Source organism: Mobula birostris, chromosome 6 (assembly GCF_030028105.1).
Source record: "Mobula birostris isolate sMobBir1 chromosome 6, sMobBir1.hap1, whole genome shotgun sequence".
Classification (NCBI taxonomy): domain Eukaryota; kingdom Metazoa; phylum Chordata; class Chondrichthyes; order Myliobatiformes; family Myliobatidae; genus Mobula; species Mobula birostris.
In genome coordinates, this window is record NC_092375.1 from 37,713,884 (window position 1) to 37,737,901 (window position 24,018).

The following is a 24,018-nucleotide window of genomic DNA, read 5'->3' on the forward strand; positions in this document are numbered from 1 at the left end:
CTCATCTGGAGTAAACTCAACCTCGTGGGTTAAAACCTCTGGGTATGCCCTTACATCATCAGGAACACACCTTTTAAATTCATCACACAAAACAAGCCCTTCCGAGCTGCATAAATCATCAGGGTCTGAAACTAAACTTCTTTGCTGCAACTTCTCTATCTTTTCCAGCTCGAACCACCTCTGCTTGTCTGCCACGTGATCTTCACGTTGTCATTTCTCCCTCTCGAGCTGTCTCTGTCTTTGTCTCTTCTCTCTGTTTTGCTGCCTCTCTAGCCTCTCTCTTGAACTGCTTAAATTTCAATTCATGCTCCATTCTTAATTTTGCTCAGCCTCAGTAGGTTTACCTTCTGCAAACATATTCAACACATCCTCAGTAAATTCTTTCGTCGAAACATAATATTCAACTATTTTTCTTTGAATTTCTACCTTAGTCATACCCTTATTTACCGTCGTAAGCTTTAATTCCTTAACAATGTCCCGCAACTCATACTTTCCAGCTTTCTTCAAGGACGCGGGGTCTGGCAATTCCAGAAATTCCGCAACATCCATTTCTGCTGATTTTCCGAACAACCAAATCAAAAGGGATTTTCCCCAATCAATTCAAACAAGCCTCCCAACCAATTTATTCATATCACGGACGCAGGCCCCAATTTTGTCACATACCCCGTGACGGAAATAAAGAATCAGCAGAAATAGGAAACACTTTGGAGTCCAGTATTGTATACACTAATAATGTTTATTAGTAACTATGCAATACAGTAATATAAATGTAAATAAATCAAATGGGTTAGCAATGATTATATAAAAGTAAGTGTGGAATATATATGTATGGAAAAAAACCAAGCTTCTTTAAGTCTAGGGGTAAAAAGGTAGTCTTACGATGATGAGTAAAGTTCAGTTCAGTTCATTTCGTGGTATTGAGTTGAGTAGTGATGGAGAGAGAGAGGGAGAGATTTGAATCTTCAGGTGAGCTGACGCCGTCGATCTTCTCGTTGTCCTTCAAAATCCTTTAAAAGTCACCGACTGTGACTTTAACAAAGGGGACCGGTTTTCTGTGGTGGAGCTATCCCCCAGGCAAGGGTGGACACATGGACAACTCCCCACCAGTCAACCCCTTTTCCATTCCACTGCAAGAGTGACGGATCGATCCGCCTGATCGATCCTCTAAAACCTGCTTTTCCTGCGGGCACAACAATGCTCATTCATTGTCCAAACATATGTCCGAGGTCTATCATCTGACCTCCTATTTTATCTTTCTGTGCTGAGCATCAACTGTCATTCAAATAACTCTTCCTTCCTCTCTCTAAGAAAATCACAAGCAGGCAAACTGTCCTTGAGAAGTTTCAACACACTGCTGAAAATCATAACATTGAGTGTCCATCCAATAATGCCCTCAGTCACCATAGCAACTTACGAGCTGCTCGGTGCTGTCTCCAACTCAGCAGAAAGCCGAAAGTTACATCCAGTGCCTTAAAGTGACAGTCCAACAGTTCATCTCTCTCTCTCGCTTTCTCTCTCTCTTCAAAACACAGTTAATAGGGGGTAAATGAGCACAGTTCATAGGGGTAATTCAGGACCCTGTCACAATGGAGACAGACGTGAGAAGCACAGAGGAACATCTGGAGAAACTTCTGAAATGCCCGCTTCGCTGCCGCTGCTACTGTGCGATCGAGAATCTCTGGAGGGAAAGGCCCCAAGTCCTCGGCTTTGCCTATTCCGTGTTGCTGGGGCCGGGGTCAAAGCGCTCGGCAGAGGTGGTTCTCGGTGCTTGGTGTAGGAGGGCTGGTCGGAGGCTCGAAGTTTTTGGACAAACTCAAGGGTCGACTGTGGTCGGGTGCTTCCAGGGTGCTGCATCGGCAAGTTTGCGGTGCTGGAAGCTCATGGCAAGGAGATTTTTTCTTCCTTCTACTGTCTGCGTGAGATGATGGTATTTTCGAGAGACTTTAAGACTTTTTTTTTTACCGTGCCCATGGTCTGTTCTTTATCAAATTACGGTATTGCTTTGCACTGTTGTAACTATATGTTATAATTATGTGGCTTTTGTCAGTTTTTCAGTCTTGGTTTGTCTTGTATTTCTGTGATATCATTCTGGAGGAACATTGTATCATTTCTTAATGCATGCATTACTAAATGACAATAAGAGAGGACTGCATGTCCCCATAATCTAATCTAATTGGCTGGATAATCTTCCTGGCTGATTAACTATCATAGATGCTACAGAATTATATTTAGAATTAAAACCTGGTGAACGTAGCAGGCCAGGCAGCATCTCTAGGAAGCGGTACAGTTGATGTTTCAGGCCGAGACCCTTCGTCAGGACTAACTGAAGGAAGAGTTAGTAAGAGATTTGAAAGTGGGAGGGGGAGGGGGAGATCCAAAATGATAGGAGAAGACAGGAGGGGGAGGGATGGAGCCAAGAGCTGGACAGGTGATTGGCAAAAGGGATACGAGAGGATCATGGGACAGGAGGTCCGGGAAGAAAGACAAGGGGTGGGGGAAACCCAGAGGATGGGCAAGGGGTATAGTCAGAAGGACAGAGGGAGAAAAAGGAGAGTGAGAGAAAGAATGTGTGTATAAAAATAAATAACAGATGGGGTATGACGGGGAGGTGGGGCATTAGCAGAAGTTAGAGAAGTCGATGTTCATGCCATCAGGTTGGAGGCTACCCAGACGGAATATAAGGTGTTGTTCCTCCAACCTGAGTGTGGCTTCATCTTTACAGTAGAGGAGGCCGTGGATAGACATGTCAGAATGGGAATGGGATGTGGAATTAAAATGTGTGGCCACTGGGAGATCCTGCTTTCTCTGGTGGACAGAGCGTAGGTGTTCAGCAAAGCGGTCTCTCAGTCTGCGTGGGGTCTCGCCAATATATAGAAGGCCACATCGGCAGCCTTGCCAATATATAGAAGGCCACATCGGGAGCCTCGCCAGTATATAGAAGGCCACATCGGGAGCCTCGCCAGTATATAGAAGGCCACATCGGGAGCCTCGCCAGTATATAGAAGGCCACATCGGGAGCCTCGCCAGTATATAGAAGGCCACATCGGGAGCCTCGCCAATATATAGGATATATATATATTACTGTAAAGATGAAGCCGGACTCAGGTTGGAGGAACAACACCTTATATTCTGTCTGGGTAGCCTCCAACCTGATGGCATGAACATCGACTTCTCTAACTTCCGCTAATTCCCCACCTCCCCCTCGTACCCCATCCGTTATTTATTTTTATACACACATTCTTTCTCTCACTCTTTTTCTCCCTCTGTCCCTCTGACTATACCCCTTGCCCATCCTCTGGGTTTCCCCCAGCTTGTCTTTCACACCGGACCTCCTGTCCCATGATCCTCTCATATCCCCTTTGCCATTCACCTGTCCAGCTCTTGGCTCCATCCCCCCCTCCTCCTGTCTTCTCCTATCATTTTGGATCTCCCCCTCCCCCTCCCACTTTCAAATCTCTTACTAACTCTTTCTTCAGTTAGTCCTGACGAAGGGTGTCAGCCTGAAATGTCGAATGTACCTCTTCCAAGAGATGCTGCCTGGCCTGCTGCATTCACCAGCAACTTTGATGTGTGTTGCTTGAATTTCCAGCATCTGCAGAATTCTTGTTGTTAGAATTAAAACCTGATCAATTAATTTCATCTGACTGTGAGAATAATGTTAGAAGATAACTAATGAACAAAAAGAGTGCTTGTGCATGAGAGAGCTGTTTTGTGTAACTACTTATCAAGGATGCCTGGCAACAATCACAGGATGTATGCGATAATGAATGTTTAACAAGCAGCACCAGATAGTTCTTGGGGCTCACTCGAGCGCAGATTTTCCCAGGCTCTATGAGCGGTGGCTCTGTTGTGTCAACTGAGATGCAAGCTTGCTAACAAATAGTATGTCATTTTAAGTAAATAGTGTTTGACAGTTAGTCCCTTGGTCTGAACCTAAAGTCCTCTGGTAGAGAGGCAGATCGACAGTGCAAGAGGTGTAATTTGGTGTTTGGTGACAGCGCTTCTGGTCTTTAGATTTTTTTCTGCATCTTAAGTGCAAAATCAAGCATGAGATTTTCTTGAGTTTCTCTTAATACACCGTCCACCCAGCTGTGTGGAACATTTGAGACAGCTTTCTCAAGTGTAAACTTGATGTATAAGAGGTCCTTTAAATTGAATAATAAGAACAGACACAGCAGAGGAATTAGGGCATTGAGTCTGCTCTACCATTTCATCATGGCTGATCCATTTCCCTAATAACTCTATTCTCCTGCCTTCTCCCTAATAACCTTTCACACCCAGATTAATCAAGAACCCAGCAATCTCCGCCTTAATTGCATCCAGTGATCTGGCCTCCGTAGCCGCTAGTGGCAACATATTCCATAGGTTGACCACCCACTGGCTAAAGGAAGTTCTCATCGCTGTTCTAAATGGACATCCCTCTACTTTGAGGCTGTGCTCTCTGGCCCTAGGCTCTTCTACCAAAGGAAACATCCACCAGGCCTTTGACTTCCGACAATGTTGAACAATGGTCATAAAGTACGAAAAATAACTGAAAGGAGAATGGAAGTTGTCAAGTTGGGCAACTTTGTAAATCTAAATTAGGCAGCTATTAGTTTTTTTTAAATAAATGTCTTGGAACGATTTTACACCTTTTGAATTAAGTAACTTATTTGTAGGTGCCGCCACCATTTCATTAAAGTCAAAGTCCTTGCAGCTTCTCACACCTGGCACCAGATCTTTAGATGAGCAGAGGCCATTAAAGAACATAGAACATAGAATAGTACAGTACAGGCCCTTCGGCCCACAATGTTGTGCCAACCCTCAAACCCTGCCTCCCATAAACCTTCCTCTAATATCTCCCTTGAACTTCCCACCCCCTACCTTAAAGCCATGTCCTCATGTATTGAGCAGTGGTGCCCTGGGGAAGAGGTGCTGGCTATCCACTCTATCTATTCCTCTTATTATCTTGTACACCTCTATCATGTTTCCACTCATCCTCCTCCTCTCCAAAGAGTAAAGCCCTAGCTCCCTTAATCTCTGATCATAATCCATACTCTCTAAACCAGGCAGCATCCTGGTAAATCTCCTCTGTACCCTTTCCAATGCTTCCACATCCTTCCTATAGTGAGGCAACCAGAACTGGACACAGTACTCCAAGTGTGGCCTAACCAGAGTTTAATAGAGCTGCATTATTACATCGCGACTCTTAAACTCTATGCCTCCACTTATGAAAGCTAACACCCCATAAGCTTTCTTAACTACACTATCCACCTGTGAGGCAACTTTCAGGGATCTGTGGACATGTACCCCCAGATCCCTCTGCTCCTCCACATTACCAAGTATCCTGTCATTTACTTTGTACTCTGCCTTGGAGTTTGTCCTTCCAAAGTGTACCACCTCACACTTCTCCAGGTTGAACTCCATCTGCCACTTCTCAGCCCACTTCTGCATCCTATCAATGTCTCTCTACAATCTTTGACAATCCTCTACACTATCTACAACACCACCAACCTTTGCGTCGTCTGCAAACTTGCCAACCCACCCTTCTACACCCACATCCAGGTCGTTAATAAAAATCACGAAAAGTAGAGATCCCAGAACAGATCCTTGTGGGACACCACTAGTCACAATCCTCCAATCTGAATGTACTCCCTCCACTACGACCCTCTGCCTTCTGCAGGCAAGCCAATTCTGAATCCACCTGGCCAAACTTCCCTGGATCCCATGCCTTCTGACTTTCTGAATAAGCCTACTGTGTGGAACCTTGTCAAATGCCTTACTAAAATCCATATAGATCACATCCACTGCACTACCCTCATCTATATGCCTGGTCACCCCCTCAAAGAACTCTATCAAGCTTGTTAGACATGATCTGCCCTTCACAAAGCCATGCTGACTGTCCCTGATCAGACCATGATTCTCTAAATGCCCATAGATCCTATCTCTAAAAATCTTTTCCAACAGCTTTCCCACCACAGATGTAAGGCTCACTCGTCTATAATTACCCAGACTGTCCCTACTACCTTTTTTGAACAAGGGGACAACATTTGCCTCCCTCCAATCCTCCGGTACCATTCTCGTGGACAACGAGGACATAAAGATCCTAGCCAGAGGCTCAGCAATCTCTTCCCTCGCCTCGTGGAGCAGCCTGGGGAATATTCCGTCAGGCCCCGGGGACTTATCCTTCCTAATGTATTTTAACAACTCCAAAACCTCCTCTCCCTTAATATCAACATGTTCCAGAACATTAACCTGACTCATATTGTCCTCACCATCATCAAGTTCCCTCTCATTGGTGAATACCAAAGAGAAGTATTCATTGAGGACCTCACTCACTTCCATAGCCTCCAGGCACATCTTCCCACCTTTATCTCTAATCGGTCCTTCCTTCACTCCTGTCATCCTTTTTTTTCTTCACATAATTGAAGAATGCCTTGGGGTTTTCCTTTACCCTACTCTCCAAGGCCTTCTCATTCCCCCTTCTTGCTCTTCTCAGCCCCTTCTTAAGCTCCTTTCTTGCTTCCCTATATTCCTCAATAGACCCATCTGATCCTTGCTTCCTAAACCTCATATATGCTGCCTTCTTCCACCTGACTAGATTTTCCACCTCACTTGTCACCCATGGTTCCTTCACCCTACCATTCTTTATCTTCCTCACCGGGATAAATTTATCCCTAACATCCTGCAAGAGATCTCTAAATATCAACCACATGTCCATCGTACATTTCCCTGCAAAAACATCATCCCAATTCTCACCTGCAAGTTCTAGCCTTATAGCCTCATAATTTGCCCTTCCCCAATTAAAAATTTTCCTGTCCTCTATGATTCTATCCTTTTCCATGATAATGCTAAAGGCCAGGGAGCGGTGGTCACTGTCCCCCAGATGCTCAACCACTGAGAGATCTGTGACCTGACCCGATTCATTACCAAGTACTAGATCTAGTATCGCATTCCCCCTAGTCAGCCTATCCACATACCATGACAGGAATCCGTCCTGGACATATTTAACAAACTCTGCCCCATCTAAACCCTTGGAACTAATCAGGTGCCAATCAATATGAGGGAAGTTAAAGTCACCCATGATAACAACCCTGTTATTTTTGCACCTTTCCAAAATCTGCCTCCCAATCTGCTCCTCAGTATCTCTGCTGCTACCAGGGGGCCTATGGAATACCCCCAATAGAGTAACTGCTCCCTTCCTGTTCCTGACTTCCACCCATACTGACTCAAAAGAGGATCCTGCTACATTACCCACCCTTTCTGTAGCTGTAATAGTATCCCTGACCAGTAATGCCACCCCTCCTCCCCTTTTTCCGCCCTCTCTATCCCTTTTAAAGCACTGAAATCCAGGAATATTGAGAATCCATTCCTGCCCTGGTGCCAGCCAAGTCTCCGTAATGGCCATTTCATCATAATTCCATGTATGTATCCAAGCTCTCAGTTCATCACCTTTCTTCTTGATGCTTCTTGCATTGAGGTACACACATTTCAGCCCTTCTACCTTATTGTCTTCATACCGTTTATTCTACTTCTCTTTCCTCAAAGCCTTTCTATATGTTAGATCTGGCTTTACTCCATGCACTTCTTTCACTGCTCTATCGCTCTGGGTCCCATCCCCCTTGCAAATTAGTTTAAGCCCTCCCGAACCATGCTAGCAAACCTACCTGCAAGGATATTGCTCCCCCTCGAGTTCAGGTGCAACCCATCCAATCTGTACAGGTCCCACCTTCCCCAGAAGAGATCTCAATAATCTAAAAATCTAAAACCCCGCTCCCTGCACCAACTCCTCAGCCACACATTCAACTGCCATCTCCTCCAATTCTTACCATCACTGTCACGTAGCACTGGCAGCAATCCTGAGAACGCCACCCTTGAGGTCCTGTTCTTCAGCCTTCTGCCTAGTTCTCAAAACCCACACTTCAGGACCTCATTCCTCTTCCTGCCTATGTCGTTGGTCCCTACATGTATCACGACTTCTGGTTGCTTTCCCTCTCGTACCAGGATGTCGTGCACCCAGTCAGAGACATCCCGGACCCTGGCACCCGGAAAGCAACAAACCATGCGGGTGTCCTTCTCACGTCCACAAAATCTCCTGTCTGCTCCCCTGACTATAGAGTCTCCAATGACATCAGCTGTCCTCTTCTCCGTCCCACCCTTCTGCACCACAGGGTCAGACTCAGTGCCGGAGGCCCTGCCACCGTGGCTCACACCTGGTCGGTCATCCCTGCCAACAGTATCCAGGATGGTAAACTTATTATTCAGGGGAATGGTTACAGGGGTGCTCTGCACTACCTGTCTGCTCACTTTTGCTTTCCCCCTTCTGACTGTCACCCAACGACCTGCTTCCGACAGCCTAGATGTGACTACCTCCCTGTAGCTCTCATCTATGACTGCCTCTTTCTCCCTTATGAGTCGAAGGTCATCCAGCTGCTGCTCCAGATTCCTTACATGGTCTTGCAGATCACCCAGCCGTATACACTTCTGGCAGATGTGACTCTGCAGGGGAGGGGCGTTTCCCCCAAGACTGCCACATCTCACATAACAGGCACATCACCATCTCAGGAGGCATTGTGAAGACTGACTGTGAGCAAGCTTGTCATCTGCCTCTTCTCATCGAAGCCTCTCGAGTCAAAGCTCCACTCCTTCACTGGCCGCTTTGCTTGAGCTCTCCCCCTATTTATCTGTTTGAGCTTTTCAAAATGCTTGGTCACCTGACCTCGATTGCCCAATCAGTCGCTTTCTGTTGAGTCTAAGCTATTCAAATCTTGATTGTCTAATCAACGGCTTTCTGCTGATCTATTCAAACCTTGATTGACTTGATTGCACAGACCAAATCATTGGCCATTAGCCCGTCTCAGTCTCTCTTTCACTGAATTTTGCATTACAGACGGCAAATGCAGCCACCTAATGGGTATTGCTGGAATTCCATGTTTGAGCATGTGCACATAGAAATCCCAAAGCAGATTTCCAGGAGTGTATTGTGGAAGCAGATTCACAGGTTCGGTGAGTGAGACAGAAAACAGTGACTATAAATGAACGTATTAATCATTTAGTTACAAACAGTAAAAAAAAATCGACCAAACATTTAAGTTGCACAAGCTACAGAACTAAATAATTCAACCAATAGATATTTAGCTAAGAGTTCACGCGGAGCATACCTTCCCGGTGGTTTTGTGTAGCATGCTCTGGGAACAAACGAAAGAGGGAGAGAGCAGAGCTCCTACACGTGCTATTTTATCCCCCAACGAGGTGCCCGGAACCAGAAATTGATGCTGTGGTGCGCAAGCCAATCAACGGGAAAGGGAAGATGTAGCGTTTAAACTGACCAATCAATGATCAACAAGGCAGAAGTGGCTTTTGACTGACAAATATGCCACAGCCCCACCTACAAGGAGTGATGGCAACCAATAGTGGACTTCCTGCTGTCTTCGTTGCCACAAAATCCAGGCATTGCCGCTGACAAATCAGAGTTGTGAAAGAATTTGGAGGCTCTTTGAGGACTCATGAAGTTCATGGGCATGTTCAAAAGAATGAAGGAAGCTGCCTGTATTTCACTGGTCTCTCTACTTTTCACTCAATGCTGCCAGAGGATGGTGCCAGAGCCTTAGGCCTTGGGAAAGGTTTAATCGGAATGGTTTGGTGGATTGGACTCTGCAGTTCACGTTATGATATGTTCCTGGTTACTTTTTTTTATTGCCATTTTGTGTGATTTTGATGGGGGTGGACTGGCTCTGGGGCCTGGAGTCACAGCTCCAAATTGAACTGAACTGAACGTTCCCAGTCTGTTTCAATGTCTCTGATTTGATGTTTTATGTTCTGTGTTGTTGCTGGTTTTTTTTTTTTGCGCGTTTGGTGTTTGATGTTTTCTTTGGACAAGTGCCATGGTTTTGTTTCGTGGCTGTCTGTGGGAAGACGAATACTGCATACATATTTTGATTAAAAAAATGTACTATGAAAAGTAATCAAAAAGATAGAATGCAAAATTGACCTTTAATCACAAGAGAGCAGGAATACAGAGGAAATCATGGTATTCCTTACTTACTAATTCTTAAGAATATTATGTTCAGTTATGGTAGATTCTACTGACCTCCCAAAGGTCTCCCAAATAATATTTTGATTAAAAGTATTAAACAAGAGGTCAGCTTGAAAATTGAGGTGTGATCGATGATTTAATTCAGAAAACTGACAAAGATTACATAGTGTGCATTAAAAAGATACCATTTTCTCAAATGAGGACTTAAAATAAATTAAGTAATTAAGTATATTTCTTTAAGAAGTTAAAGTAAAATAATGAGATACATTTCAGACAATGTACTGGAAATCTGAAACTGTCCCACCTCCACACGCCCCCCCCAATAAAAAAAGACTCCGGGGTAGCCTAGACTTTACCTTTTGGTTGGGTAAACTTACAAAAGCTAAGTAACAATGATGAACAAAATGAGGTTGTAAAGAAAAAGCAGATGGCTTACAGATGATCAGTGATCATTTCGAATGGGCACATAGAACAGAGTAGACCATTTGAAATGGATGCTAAAAAATAACAATGATAGAAAGTGCAAATGTATAATTGTTAGTACTCTTAACATGCAGTACTGTGCAAAAGTCTTAGGCACATATACCGTTTGTATATAGCTAGGATGTCCAAAACTTTTGCACAGTACTGTATTTGTCAATGTGGAGTAGAGAGAGAGTTTGTAAATCTGGTGGGTGTAAAGGCTGTTGGGAGTGGTGAGGGTGGAGCACCCCACCATGGGAGGGGTGTGGGGTGAATAGCAGAGAAGTAGTGCCAGGGCTGGTAGGTGGTACATTTGCAAATACACACACCCCTGAGACATGAGACAAGGACACTTGATTTCAAATAATTGGTGAACTGATCATTACAGGATGTCTCTCCAGTGTTTCCCACTCCCTTCCCCCTTTCCCAATCATGATTCCCCTCTCCCTGCCCCCTTCCCACTCTCAGTCCGCAATGAAACCTCATATCAGAATCAGGTTTATCATTAACATATGTCATGAAATGTGTTTTTTTATGTAGCACATAGTACAGTGCAATACATGAAATTACTGCAGTACCATGCAAAAATCTTTGGCACCCCAGGGCTAATATATATAAACTGATACATTTTACCCCTCATTTTCACCATTTTCTAAAGCAAAACAATAAATTGAGGTTATTAGCCATTATTAATGTTTAAAATTATTGCTTCAACAATGTCGGGATGGGTATTGGGACTGGTTCTTTTCATGTTCTACTGTATATCAGTGATTTGGATGACAAAATTGATGGCTTTGTTGCCAAGTTTGTGGATGATATGATAGAACCAATAAAGGCATAGACTATTTTCTAAATGGGGAACAAGTTCAGAAGTCAGAATGCATGGGGACTTGGGAAACCATGTGTAGGGCAGTGTCTAGTTAACCTACAGGTTGAGGCGATGGTGAGGAAGGCAAATGCAATGTTAGCATTCATTTCTAGAGAATGAAAGATAGTTTCATTCATTTCTAGAAATGAATGAAACTATCTTTCGAGAGGAGACATGATAGAGGTATACAAGATATTAAGTGGAATAGACAGAGTGGATAGCCAGCACCTCTTCCCCAGGGCACCACTGCTCAATACAAGAGGACATGGCTTTAAGGTAAGGGGTGGGAAGTTCAAGGGGGATATTAGAGGAAGGTTTTTTACTCAGAGAGTGGTTGGTGCGTGGAATGCACTGCCTGAGTCAGTGGTGGAGGCAGATACACTAGTGAAGTTTAAGAGACTGCTAGACAGGTATATGGAGGAATTTAAGGTGGGGGGCTAAATGGGAGGCAGGGTTTAAGGGTTGGCACAACATTGTGGGCCGAAGGGCCTGTACTGTGCTGTACTATTCTATGTTCTATTAATATAAAAGCAAGGATGTAATGCTGAGGCTTTATAAGGCATTGGTCAGACCACACTTGAGAGTAGCGTGAGCAGTTTTGGGCCCCAGTATCTAAGGAAGGACATGCTGGCATTGGAGAAGGTTCAGAGGAGGTGTCATCGCAGGTTAACTGGACTCTGAACACATGCACTCGTTTCTCAGTCAACTGTCTCATACTCCTGCACAAGGAGAACAGCACGGCCCTTGTCACCGCACTGTTCTGAAGTTGGGACAGAAAATGCTATTTTTATACAGTATTGACTAGAAGTTAAGGATATTTGACTATTTGGTAAACTGTATGTTTGAATTCCTTACTTGCAAGGTCAATTGCTATTCACAATAGAGGTGTTAAAAGTCAATAGAAACTACAAGCTAACAACCAATGATCATCTGAAGTTTGTAAAGCACTTGCCTATAGTTGGTTCCTGGCCTTCCATATCCTTCCATTATATTTTTTCTTATCCTCTCTCCAGTAAATGAAAATGGCTCTGGCAATCTGCTCTGTAAAGGGGAAATATGCTCTTCCAAGACATTTCTTGACTGGGCTGTCTGCACTATTTGTAATCTATTCTTGTCCTGACATTGTTAACCCTTGCCTTGCCACAATTGCCACAGAGAATCATGAGAATTAGCCTGCAAATGAAATGGTTAACATATGAGGAGCACTTGACGCCCTGACCCTGTACTCTCTGGAGTTTAGAAGAATGAAGGAGAAGTCACATTGAAATCTATCAAATATTGAAAAACCTAGAAAGAGTGGACATGGAGATTATGTTTCCTATGATGTAGCCTCAGAATAGAAGGATGTCCTTTTAGAATAGAGATGAGAAAGAATTTCTCCAGCCAGGGAGTGGTGAATCTAGGGAATTCATTGCCACAGATGGCTGTGGAGGTCAAGTAATTGCATGTATTTAAAGTGGAGGTTGATTGGTTCTTGATTAGTAAGGATGTCAAAGGTTATCAGGAGAATGGGGTTGAGAGGGATAATGAATGAGACATGATGGGATGACAGAGTAGACTCAATGGGCCAAAAGGCATAATTCTGTTCCTATGTCTTATGGTCTAACTCTTCCAAACCCAAACACTCAACTTGGTTTCCTTCTCCAACAACCCTAACTGCAGTGCATGGGAAGTAATGGGTTTGTCTTTAAAAGAGACCAGTACTACCTCGCTAAAGTGCATTTTAAGTGACATTGCACATTATTTGATGGAGTGGAAAGTATCTGAAGTACCAGGTAGACTGGACGTGATTTTTATTTAAGAACGAGTAGGACTGGACAATAGGGAAATGACTTTGAGGGAAAAAAAACGTATAAGAATTCATAATTAATAAAATATCTAACCTTACCTAGAATACCATTTTTAATCTAAGCCTCAATAAACTGCAGGATTGCCTCATTTCTGATAACGTGTCCAACTGGTTAGACAATATGTTTCTAAAATATTAAGTAAAAATTTTTGCCAACAGACACATTTCTATGACAAGAAGGCTTAGGCTACTAAAATGTTACATCTGGTCAATCTTGCTGTATGCTTCCACTATAACACCAGAACTCCAAAGAAACTTAGAAGCAACAGAAATGGGGTTTCTTAGAAGAATGCTGAAAATATCACATAGAGATAGGGTAACTAATGAGACAGTAATCCAACGTGCCCATACAAAAAGATCTTTAATGAAAACATTAAATGAGAGGAAACTTAAATTCCTGGGCCATGTCATCAGAAAGGGAGAAATAGAATGCCCTACATTACAAGGCAATATGCATGGGAAATGCGGAAGAGGAAGGCAAAGGAGAAAATATCAGGACACTGAAAGAACTAACAGATCTAAGTGTGCGAGATATCATTGACGCTGCAAGGGATTGTTCGATGTGGAGAGCCATGATCGCCCAAGCGTGTAATGCACAAGGCACATGAAGAGGAGAAGATGTAAAAATGACCTATATTAATAAAATATACTTATAAAATTATGTTCATTTGTGGTTAAATATAAAATATTTAACTTCTCTGCATTACATGTTGTTCTGGCTCTTTGTCACACTGGGTTGCAAATGAGGATGGAAATTTCTTTATTCTCCAAATCAAATTTGCATAATGTTGGACCGTGTTTAGGCATATTATAACTAAAAACACAATGCACTTCAGTGAAGTACATCTACAACTGGTGATTTCCACTCTGAAAAGCCACGGTAGACCATTAGACACAAGCTTGAAACTCAAAGCAGTTGGAACATATTCCATGGCCTATACATAGAACATAGACATTGACAGCACATTACAGGCCCTTCAGCCCACCTAGCCCTTGTGGCTACGGGGGTCAGGGGGTATGGAGGGAAGGCTGGGGCGGGGTTCTGAGTTGGATGATCAGTCATGATCATAATAAATGGCGGTGCAGGCTCGAAGGGCCGAATGGCCTACTCCTGCACCTATTTTCTATGTTTCTATGTCTACTCAAGAAAATGTCTAAAATTTCCCTGCTGCATTGCCCTCTATTTTTCTAAGCTCCATATACCAATCTAAGAGTCTCTTAAAAGACCCTATTGCATTCACCTCCACTACTGTCACTGGCAGTGTATTCCATACACCCATCACTCTCTGTGTGAAAAACTTACCTCTGACATCCCCTCTGTACTTACTTCCAAGTACTTTAAAACTATGCCCCCTTGTGTTACCCATTTCAGCCCTAGGAAAAGGGCTCTGACTATCCACACGATCAATGCCTCTTATCATCTTATACACCTCTATCAAGTCATCTCTCATCCTCCGTCACTCCAAGGAGAAAAAGCCAAGTTCACTCAACCTATTTTCATACGGCATGCTCTACAATCCAGGCAACATCCTTGTAAATCTCCTCTGCACTCTTTCTATAGTATCCACATCCTTCCTGTAGTGAGGTGACCAGAACTGAGCACAGTACTCCAAGCAGAGTCTACCAAGTCTTATATAACTGTAACATTACCTCACAGCTCTTGAACTCAAACCCACGGTTGATGAAGGCCATCACACCATACGCCTTCTCAAGAACACTGTCAACCTGCACAGCAGCTTTGAGTGCCCTATGGACATGGACCCCAAGATCTCTCTGAACCTCTATACTGCTAAAGTCTTACCATTTTCTGTCTTACTATTTTCTGTCTTCAAATTTGACCTACCAAAATGAACCACTTCATATTTATCTGGGTTGAACTCCATCTGCCACTTTACAGCCCAGTTCTACATCCTACTGATTTCCTGCTGCAACCTCTGACAACACTCCAGACAATCCACAACACCCCCAACTTTTGTGTCATCAGCAAACTTACTAACCCACCCTTCTACTTCTTCATCCAGGTTATATATAAAAATCACAAAGTGGGGCGGCGGGGGGGTGGGTGGGGGGGAGTCCTTTGCCTCCTAACTTTCTCAATAAGCCTTGCATAGGGAACCTTATCAAATGCCTTACTGATATCTATATACACTACATTCACTGCTCTACCTTCAATGTGTTTTGTTACATCCACAAAGAATTCAATCAGGCTCGTAAGGCATGACCTGCCATTGACAAAGCCACACTGACTATCCCTAATCAGATTATGTCTCTCCAAATGCTCATAAATCCTGCCTCTCAGGATCTTCTCCATCAACTTGCCCACCACTGAAGTAAGATTCACTGGTCTATAATTGTCTGGGTTATCTCTACTCCCTTTCTTGAACAAGGGAACAACATTCGCTACCCTCCAATCTTCTGGTACTTCTCCTGTCTCTATTGATGCTGCAAAGATCATCGCCAGAGGCTCAGCAATCTTCTCCCTTGCTTCCCACAGTAGCCTGGGATATATCTCATTTGGACCCAGTGCCTCATCTAACGTAATGCTTTTCAAAAGGTCCAGCACATCCTCTTTCTTAATGTCTATATGCGCAAGCGTTTCCATCGCTACAAGTCATCTGCACAATTGCCAAGTTCTTTTTCCCTGGTGAATACTGAAGCAAAGTATTCATTAAGTACCTCCGCTACCTCCTCTGACTCCATGCACACATTTCCACTATCACACCTGATTGGCTCCTTTCTCACACGGATCATCCTCTTGCTCTTCACATAATTGTAGAATGCCTTCAGGATTTCCTTAATCCTGTCCGCCAAGGCCAACCCTTCTAGCTCTCCTAATTTCATTTTTAAGCTCCTTCCTGGCAACCTTGTAATTTTCTATATCGTTTGTACACCATGTTATTTTATCATATCATTCTTTCCCTGCTCAACGGAAACTACCTATGCAGAGCGCCGTGCAAATGTTCCCCGAACACTTGTCACATTTCTGCCATGCATTTCCCTGAGAACATCTCCCAATTTATGCTCCCAAGTTCCTGCCTAATAGCAACATCATATTTCCCCCAACCGAATTAAATGTTTTCCCAAATTGTCTGCTCCTCTCTCTCTCTCTACTGCTGTGGCAAAGGAGATCGAGTTTGATCACTATCTCCAAAATACTCTCCCACCAAGAGATCTGACACCTGACCAGGTTCATTTCCTGATACTAGATCAAGTACAGCACTCCTCTAGCTGGCTTATCTACACATTGTGTGAGGAAACCTTCCTGAACACACCTAACAAACATCTAAACCCCTGGCTCTGAGGAAATACCAGTCAGCATTAGGAAAGTTAAAATCACCCTTCACAACAACTCTATTATTATTGCACCATTCCAGAATCTGCCTCCCTACCTGCTCCTCGATGTCTCTGTTACTATTGGGAAATCTATAAGAAACACTAGTAGAGTTATTACCCCTTTCTTGCTTCTGACTTCCATCCATACTGACTTGGTAGACAATCCCTCCATGGCTTACACCTTTTTGGCAGTTGTGATACTATCTATGATTAGTAATGCCACGTCCCCACATCTTTTGCCTCCCTCCCTGTCCTTTTTGAAACATCTAAAGCTCAGTACACTCAGCACCTATTCCTGCCCGAGACATCCAAGACTCTGTAATGGCCACAACATCATAGTTCCACGTATTGATCCATGCTCTAAGTTCATCCAACTTGTTTATGATACCCCTTACATTAAAATGAAACCATACAGCTGAGTGCATCTTTGCTCTATCATCTGCCTATCCTTCCTCACAAACTCTCTACTTGTGCACCAACCACCTCATCCTCTGCCTCTTCACTTTGATTCCCACCCCCCTGCAAATCTAGTTTAAACCCTCCCCAATAGCAAACCACCCCTCCCAGGATATTGGTTCCCCTCCACAGGTGCAACCCGGCCCGCTTGTACAGGTCACCCCTTCCCCAGAAAAGGTTCCAATGATCCAAGAACTTGAAACCCTGCTCCCTTCACCATCTCGTCAGCCACTCATTCGTCTGCGCTATCGTCCTGTTCTGATCTTCACTAGCTCGTGGCACCGGGAGTAATCCAGAGAATACCATGTTCAAGATCCTGCTCTTCAGTCTCCTTCCTAATTCCCTAAACTTATTGCGCAGGACCTCTACCCCTCTCCTACCTATGTCATTGGCACCAACATGTACCACGACCTCCGGCTGCTCACCCTCTGCAACTACTCAGAGACATCCTGGACCCTAGCACCCTAGCAACACACTATCCTGGTTTCTCTTTTGCTGCTGCAGAATCTCCTATCTGTCCTCCTAACTATTGAGACCCCTATGACTATTGCTCCATCTGACTTCACCCTACCCTTCTGAGGCTCAGAGCTGACCACAATGCTATTGGTTTGGCTACTGCTGCCTTGCCCAGATAGGCCATCCCCCTGAGCAGTATCCAAAGGGGTCTGCCTGTGGCTGAGGGGAATGGCCACAGGGGGACCCTGCACTGACTTCCTTCTCCCTTTTCCTCTCTCGGTCTTCACCCATCTACTCCCTGAATTCTGCACTCTGGGTGTAACCACCTGCTCCAAAGTCTTATCTATCAATTGCTCTTCCCCCTGGATGATCCTCAGTTCAACCAATTCCAACTCCAGCTCCTTAATGCCGTCTTTCATGAGCTGGAGTTGGCTGCACTTCCTGCAGGTGTAGTCATCTGGGAGACCATCAGGTTCCATAAATTCCCACATCCTACAGGAGGAGAATTCCACTGCCATGTCTGCCATCCTGTCTGCACTGTACAATGGGCAACCAAGACCAAATCAGCAATAACGAAAGGAAAAACCTACCCTTCTTACCTGTTTCTTTGGCCTCAGCCTCTTTTCATGCAAGCCTTTTGAGTCAAAGCCTCGAAGTTCCCACTCTGACTGTAGCCACTCCGCTAGACCCTCTTTCTCTTTAATGGTTAAAAAAATAAGAAAAGCCACCACACAAGGAGAAAGAACTCATCGCATTTGGTGGTGCTTTGCCTGCCTTCCACTGCCTCTGACATTTCCTGTGTACAATCAGCTTTCTATAAATTGACAGAATTTTTAGAATGTTTTGTGAGATCCACAAGGTTTGAAATGGAATTGTGAAGGTAATCACTGATTTAGTATAGCAATTTTTCATTAAGGATAAATGAGACATGGCTGGCTATGACAAACAAAGAGTTTCCTGACAGTTATTTACAAATATGTGAGACTTGGCTCCTGTGGAACTTCCAGCCAACAAAAGGAATTGTAAACAATAAGGGCATGAGATATAGGAGCAGAATTAGGCCATCTGGCCCATCGAGTCTGCTTTGCCATTTCTTCATGGTCGATCCAATTTTCCTCTCAGTCCCAATCTCCTGCCTTCTCCCCGTATCCCTTCATGCCCTGACTCAATCAAGAATCTATCAACCTCTGCCTTTAAATATACATAAAGAATTGGCCTCCACAGCTGCCTGTAGCAAAGAATTCCACAGATTCACCAGCCTCTTGCTAAAGAAATTCCTCCTCATCTCCATTCTAAAAGGATGCCTCTCTATTCTGAGGCTGTTTCCTCTGGTCTTGGACTTCCTCATCTCTCTTTTATACTTTCTGTATCTGAAAATACTTTTGGTTTCCTCTATAATATTATTGGTTAGTCTACTTTCATATTCCATCATTAATATTAATGACTTTTTAATTTGCTTTTTGTTGGTTTTTAAAAGCTTCCCAATCCTCTAACTTCCCCACTAATTTTTGCTCTATTATATGCCCTCTCTTTGGATTTTATGTTGGCATTGACTTCACTTGTCAGCCATAGCTGTGTCATCCGGCCTTAAGAATACTTCTTCCTCTTTGGGATGTATCAATCCTGCACCTTCAGAATTGTTCCCAGAATTTCCAGCCATTGCTCTGCCGTCAACCCTGCTTGTGGTTTTTCTAAATTCTCCCTCCTATAAACCAGTACCAACCTGATCTTACCAATCTACCTGCATATTGAAATCACCCATGACTATCGTAACATTGCCCTTTTGGCATGCATTTTGAATCTCCTGTTGTAACTTGTAGACCACATTCTTAATACTGTTTGGGGCTCTATATAAAACTGCAGCCTCTTTTTACCCTTGCAGTTCCTTAGCTCTATCCACAATGATTCAACACCTTCCGATCTTATGCCACCACCTTCTAATGATTTGATTTGATCTTTTACCAGCAGAGCAATGCCGTCCCCTCTGCCTTCCTGCCCATCCTTTCAATACAGTGCGTACCCTTGAACATTAAGCTCCCAGCTATAATCTTTCACCATGATTCTGTGATACCTGCAACATCATACCTGCCAATCTGCAACTGTGTTGAAAGTTCATCTACCTTATTCCATTGAGGACAAATCGGCCATGAACGGAGCATAAAACGTAATTATTTCCTCACCAATAAACTTAAATATAGGAACTTGCTCAGCAACATTTTTTTGTCATGCACAACACAAAAAACCCAAAGAACAGCACTAATTTGAGAAAGTGTTTAATGCAATTTGTGGTATAGACCTATTAGGAACATGAATCTGTTTAAAATATAACTACACTTTGATCAGTTATGTTTAGACCGTAAGACCATAAGACAAAGGAGCAGAAGTCGGCCCTTCGGCCTATCGAGTCTGCTCCACCAGTTTATCATGAGCTGATCCAATTCTCCCATTTAGTCCCACTCCCCCGCCTTCTCACCATAACCTTTGATGCCCTGGCTACTCAGATACCTATCAATCTCTGCCTTAAATACACCAAATGACTTGGCCTCCACTGCCGTCCATGGCAACAAATTCCATAGATTCACCACCCTCTGGCTAAAAAAATCTCTTCGCATCTCTGTTCTGAATGGGCACCCTTCAATCCTTAAGTCATGCCCTCTCGTACTAGACTCCCCCATCATGGGAAACAACTTTGCCACATCCACTCTGTCCATGCCTTTCAACATTCGAAATATTTCTATAAGGTCTCCCCTCATTCTTCTAAACTCCAAGGAATACAGTCCATGAGCAGACAAACGTTCCTCATATGCTAACCCTCTCATTCCCGGAATCATTCCAGTGAATCTTCTCTGTACCCTCTCCAACGTCAGCACATCCTTTCTTAAGTAAGGAGACCAAAACTGCACACAGTACTCCAAGTGAGGTCTCACCAGCGCCTTATAGAGCCTCAACATCACATTCCTGCTCCTATACTCTATTCTTCTAGAAATGAATGCCAACATTGCATTCGCCTTCTTCACCACCGACTCAACCTGGAGGTTAACCTTAAGGGTATCCTGTACAAGGATTTCCAAGTCCCATTGCATCTCAGAACTTTGAATCCTCTCCCCATTTAAATAATAGTCTGCCCATTTATTTCTTCTGCCAAAGTGCATAACCATACACTTTCCAACATTGTATTTCATTTGCCACTTCTTTACCCATTCTTCCATTCTATCCAGGTCTCTCTGCAGACTCTCTGTACCCTCAGCACTACCGGCCCCTCCACCTATCTTCGTATCGTCAGCAAACTTAGCCACAAAGCCATCTATTCCATAATCCAAATTGTTGATGTACAATGTAAAATGAAGCGGCCCCAACACGGACCCCTGTGGAACACCACTGGTAACCGGCAGCCAACCAGAATAGGATCCCTTTATTCCCACTCTCTGTTTCCTGCCAATCAGCCAACACTCTATCCACATATGTAACTTTCCTGTAATTCCATGGGCTCTTATCTTGTTAAGTAGCCTCATGTGTGGCACCTTGTCAAAGGCCTTCTGAAAATCCAAATATACAACAACCACTGTATCTCCCTTGTCTAGCCTACTTGTAATTTCCTCAAAAAATTGTAATAGGTTTGTCAGGCAGGATTTTCCTTTAAGGAATCCATGTTGAGTTCTGCTTATCTTGTCTTATGCCTCCAGGTACTCTGTAACCTCATCCTTGACAATCGACTCCAACAACTTCCCAACCACCAATGTCAAGCTAACAGGTGTATAATTTTCTTTTTGCTTCCTTGCCCCCTTCTTAAATAGCAGAGTGACATTTGCAATCTTCCAGTCCTCCGGAACCATGCCAGAATATATCGACTTTTGAAAGATCATCGCTAATACCTCCGCAATCTCCACAGCTACCTCCTTCAGAACACGCGGGTGCATTCTATCTGGTCCAGGAAATTTATCTACCTTTAGATTATTCAGCTTCCTGAGTACTTTCTCTGTCGTAATTGTGACTGCGCACACCTCTCTTCCCTGCCACCCTTGAGTGTCCGGTATACTGCTGATGTCTTCCTCAGTGAAGACTGATGCAAAGTACTCGTTCAGTTCCTCCGCCATCTCCTTATCTCCCATTACAATTTCTCCAGCATCATTTTCTATCGGTCCTATATCTACTCTCACCTGTCTTTTACTCTTTATATACTTGAAGAAGCTTTTAGTATCCTCTTTGATATTATTTGCTAGCTTCCTTTCATAGTTAATCTTTTCCCTCTTAATGACCTTCTTAGTTTCCTTTTGTAAGCTTTTAAAACCTTCCCAATCCTCTGTCTTCCCACTAATTTTTGCTTCCTTGTATGCCCTCTCCTTTGCTTTAACTTTGGATTTGACTTCTCTTGTCAGCCACGGTTGCATCCTTTTTCCATTCGAAAATTTCTTCTTTTTTGGAATATACCCGACTTGCACCTTCCTCACTTCTCGCATAAACTCCAGCCACTGCTGCTCTGCCGTCCTTCCTGCCAGTGTTCCTTTCCAGTCAACTTTGGCCAGTTCCTCTCTCATGCCACTATAATTTCCTTTACTCCACTGAAATACCGACACATCAGATTTCGGCTTCTCTTTTTCAAATTTCACGGTGAACTCAATCATGTTATGATCACTGCCTCTTAAGAGTTCCTTCACCTCAATCTCTCTAATCACCGCCGATTCATTAACAATACCCAATCCAGTACAGCTGATCCCCTAGTGGGCTCAACAACAAGCTGTTCTAAAAAGCCATCTTGCAGACATTCTACAAATTCTCTCTCTTGAGATCCAGTGCCGACCTGATTTTCCCAATCCACTCGCATGTTAAAATCCCCCATAATTATCATAACACTGCCCTTCTGACAAGCCTTTTCTATTTCCAGTTGTAATTTGTAGTCCACATCCCTGCAGCTGTTTGGAGGCCTATAAATAACTGCCGTCAGGGTCCTTTTACCCCTGCTATTCCTTAGCTTCCGATACACCGTGTATCCTTGGATGTTCAGCTCCCAGAGACATGCATCCTTTAGCCAGGTCTCAGTGATGGCCACAATATCATACCTGCCAATCTGTAGCTGTACGACAAGATCATCCACATTATTCCTTATGCTGCGTGCATTTAAGTATAACACCTTAAGACCAGTATTTGGTACTTTTCGCTTTGATTTCACTGCAACTTTATTTCACTGCAACTCATCCCAATGGCTAGAAATTTGCCCCATCACCTTTAATAATATTCTGATGAGTTAGATGAGCTAGTCTTTTCCTGCTGAGATTACAACCCTCTTGCTTTTCTTGGAGCCTCCAAGAATTATACATTCATGCACAAATAACTAGAACTTTTAAAATAGTATTTTTTTTAAATCCCTGCTCATTGCATTAACTGGTGCTAACCCCAGTCAATTTCAGAATCTAAAAATGCTCACTCTTGTTTTCAAATCCCTCATGGCCTACTTTCAAATTTAAAACTCAATTTTTGCTTATTTCTTGATCATGCCAGACTTAATTGAGAGCAATACCTTCAGCTGCCTAGGACGCAAGTACTGCACTGGAATTCTCCCCCTAAACCACTGTTTCTCCCTTTTTGAGATATTTATTAGCCTTTGGCCAAGCTAATGAGATCTGGTGTCAAATTGTATTCAACAATGCTCTCCTTAAGTTTGTATTTTGAACCTGCTCTGCTTTTCAATACAGCCATGGCTGATGCTTTCAATACCACATTCCCACTCTGTTACCGTACCTCTTGAAGTTGTTAGTGCCAAGACATTTATGTACCTCTTCCTTAGATATACCCAGCAATTTACCTTTGACCACCTTCTCTACCAGACAATTCCACGGGTTTGCCAGAATTAACAAGTTTTTACCTCCCTTTAGTCCTAAATGTCTCACCATAGCTGATTATCTAGATCCATCCCCGGCTAAGGGAAGCATCCTCTCCACGTCCAGTCTGTCTAAGCGTGAAACTATTTTGTACATTTTAATAATAACATTTTAGAGCGTCTGAAAAGCATTAAGTTAGATAAGTCACCGGGAGCAGACGAGATGTAGCCCAGGCTACTGTGGAAAGCGAGGGAGGAGATTGCTGGGCCTCTGGCGATGATCTCTGCAGCATCAATAGAGATGGGAGAAGTACCAGGGAAGAGGAGGATTGCAAATGTTGTTCCCTCGTTCAAGAAAGGTAGTAGAGATAACCCAAGAAATTATAGACCAGTGAGTCATATTTCAGTGGTGGGGAAGATGTTGAAGAAGATTCTGAGAGGCAGGATTTATGAGCATGCGGAGAGACATAATCTGATTAGGGATAGTCAGCATGGCTTTGTCAAGGGCAGGTTGAGGTTGTGCCCTTTAGTTCTGGATACCCCCATCCTAGGAAACATTCTCTCCACATCCACCTTATCCAGTCCTTTCAACATTCAGTAGGGGATCTACTGTAGGGGATCATTTATCAATAAGATCCCCATGCATTCTTCTAAATTCCAGTGTGTACAGGCCCAAGGCTACCAAACGCTCCTCACATGTTAACCCTTTCTTTCCCAGAATCATTTTTGTGAACCGCCTCTGGACTCCCTCCAAAGACAATGCA

General features: G+C 43.6%; 1 long non-coding RNA gene across 2 annotated transcripts in view; it reads right to left on the reverse strand.

The window, feature by feature from the left end:
- The window catches only part of LOC140198947 (uncharacterized), a 179,460-nt gene that overhangs the window by 106,651 nt on the left and 48,791 nt on the right, over nucleotides 1-24,018 (reverse strand). The gene's annotated exons all lie outside the window — the stretch shown is intronic.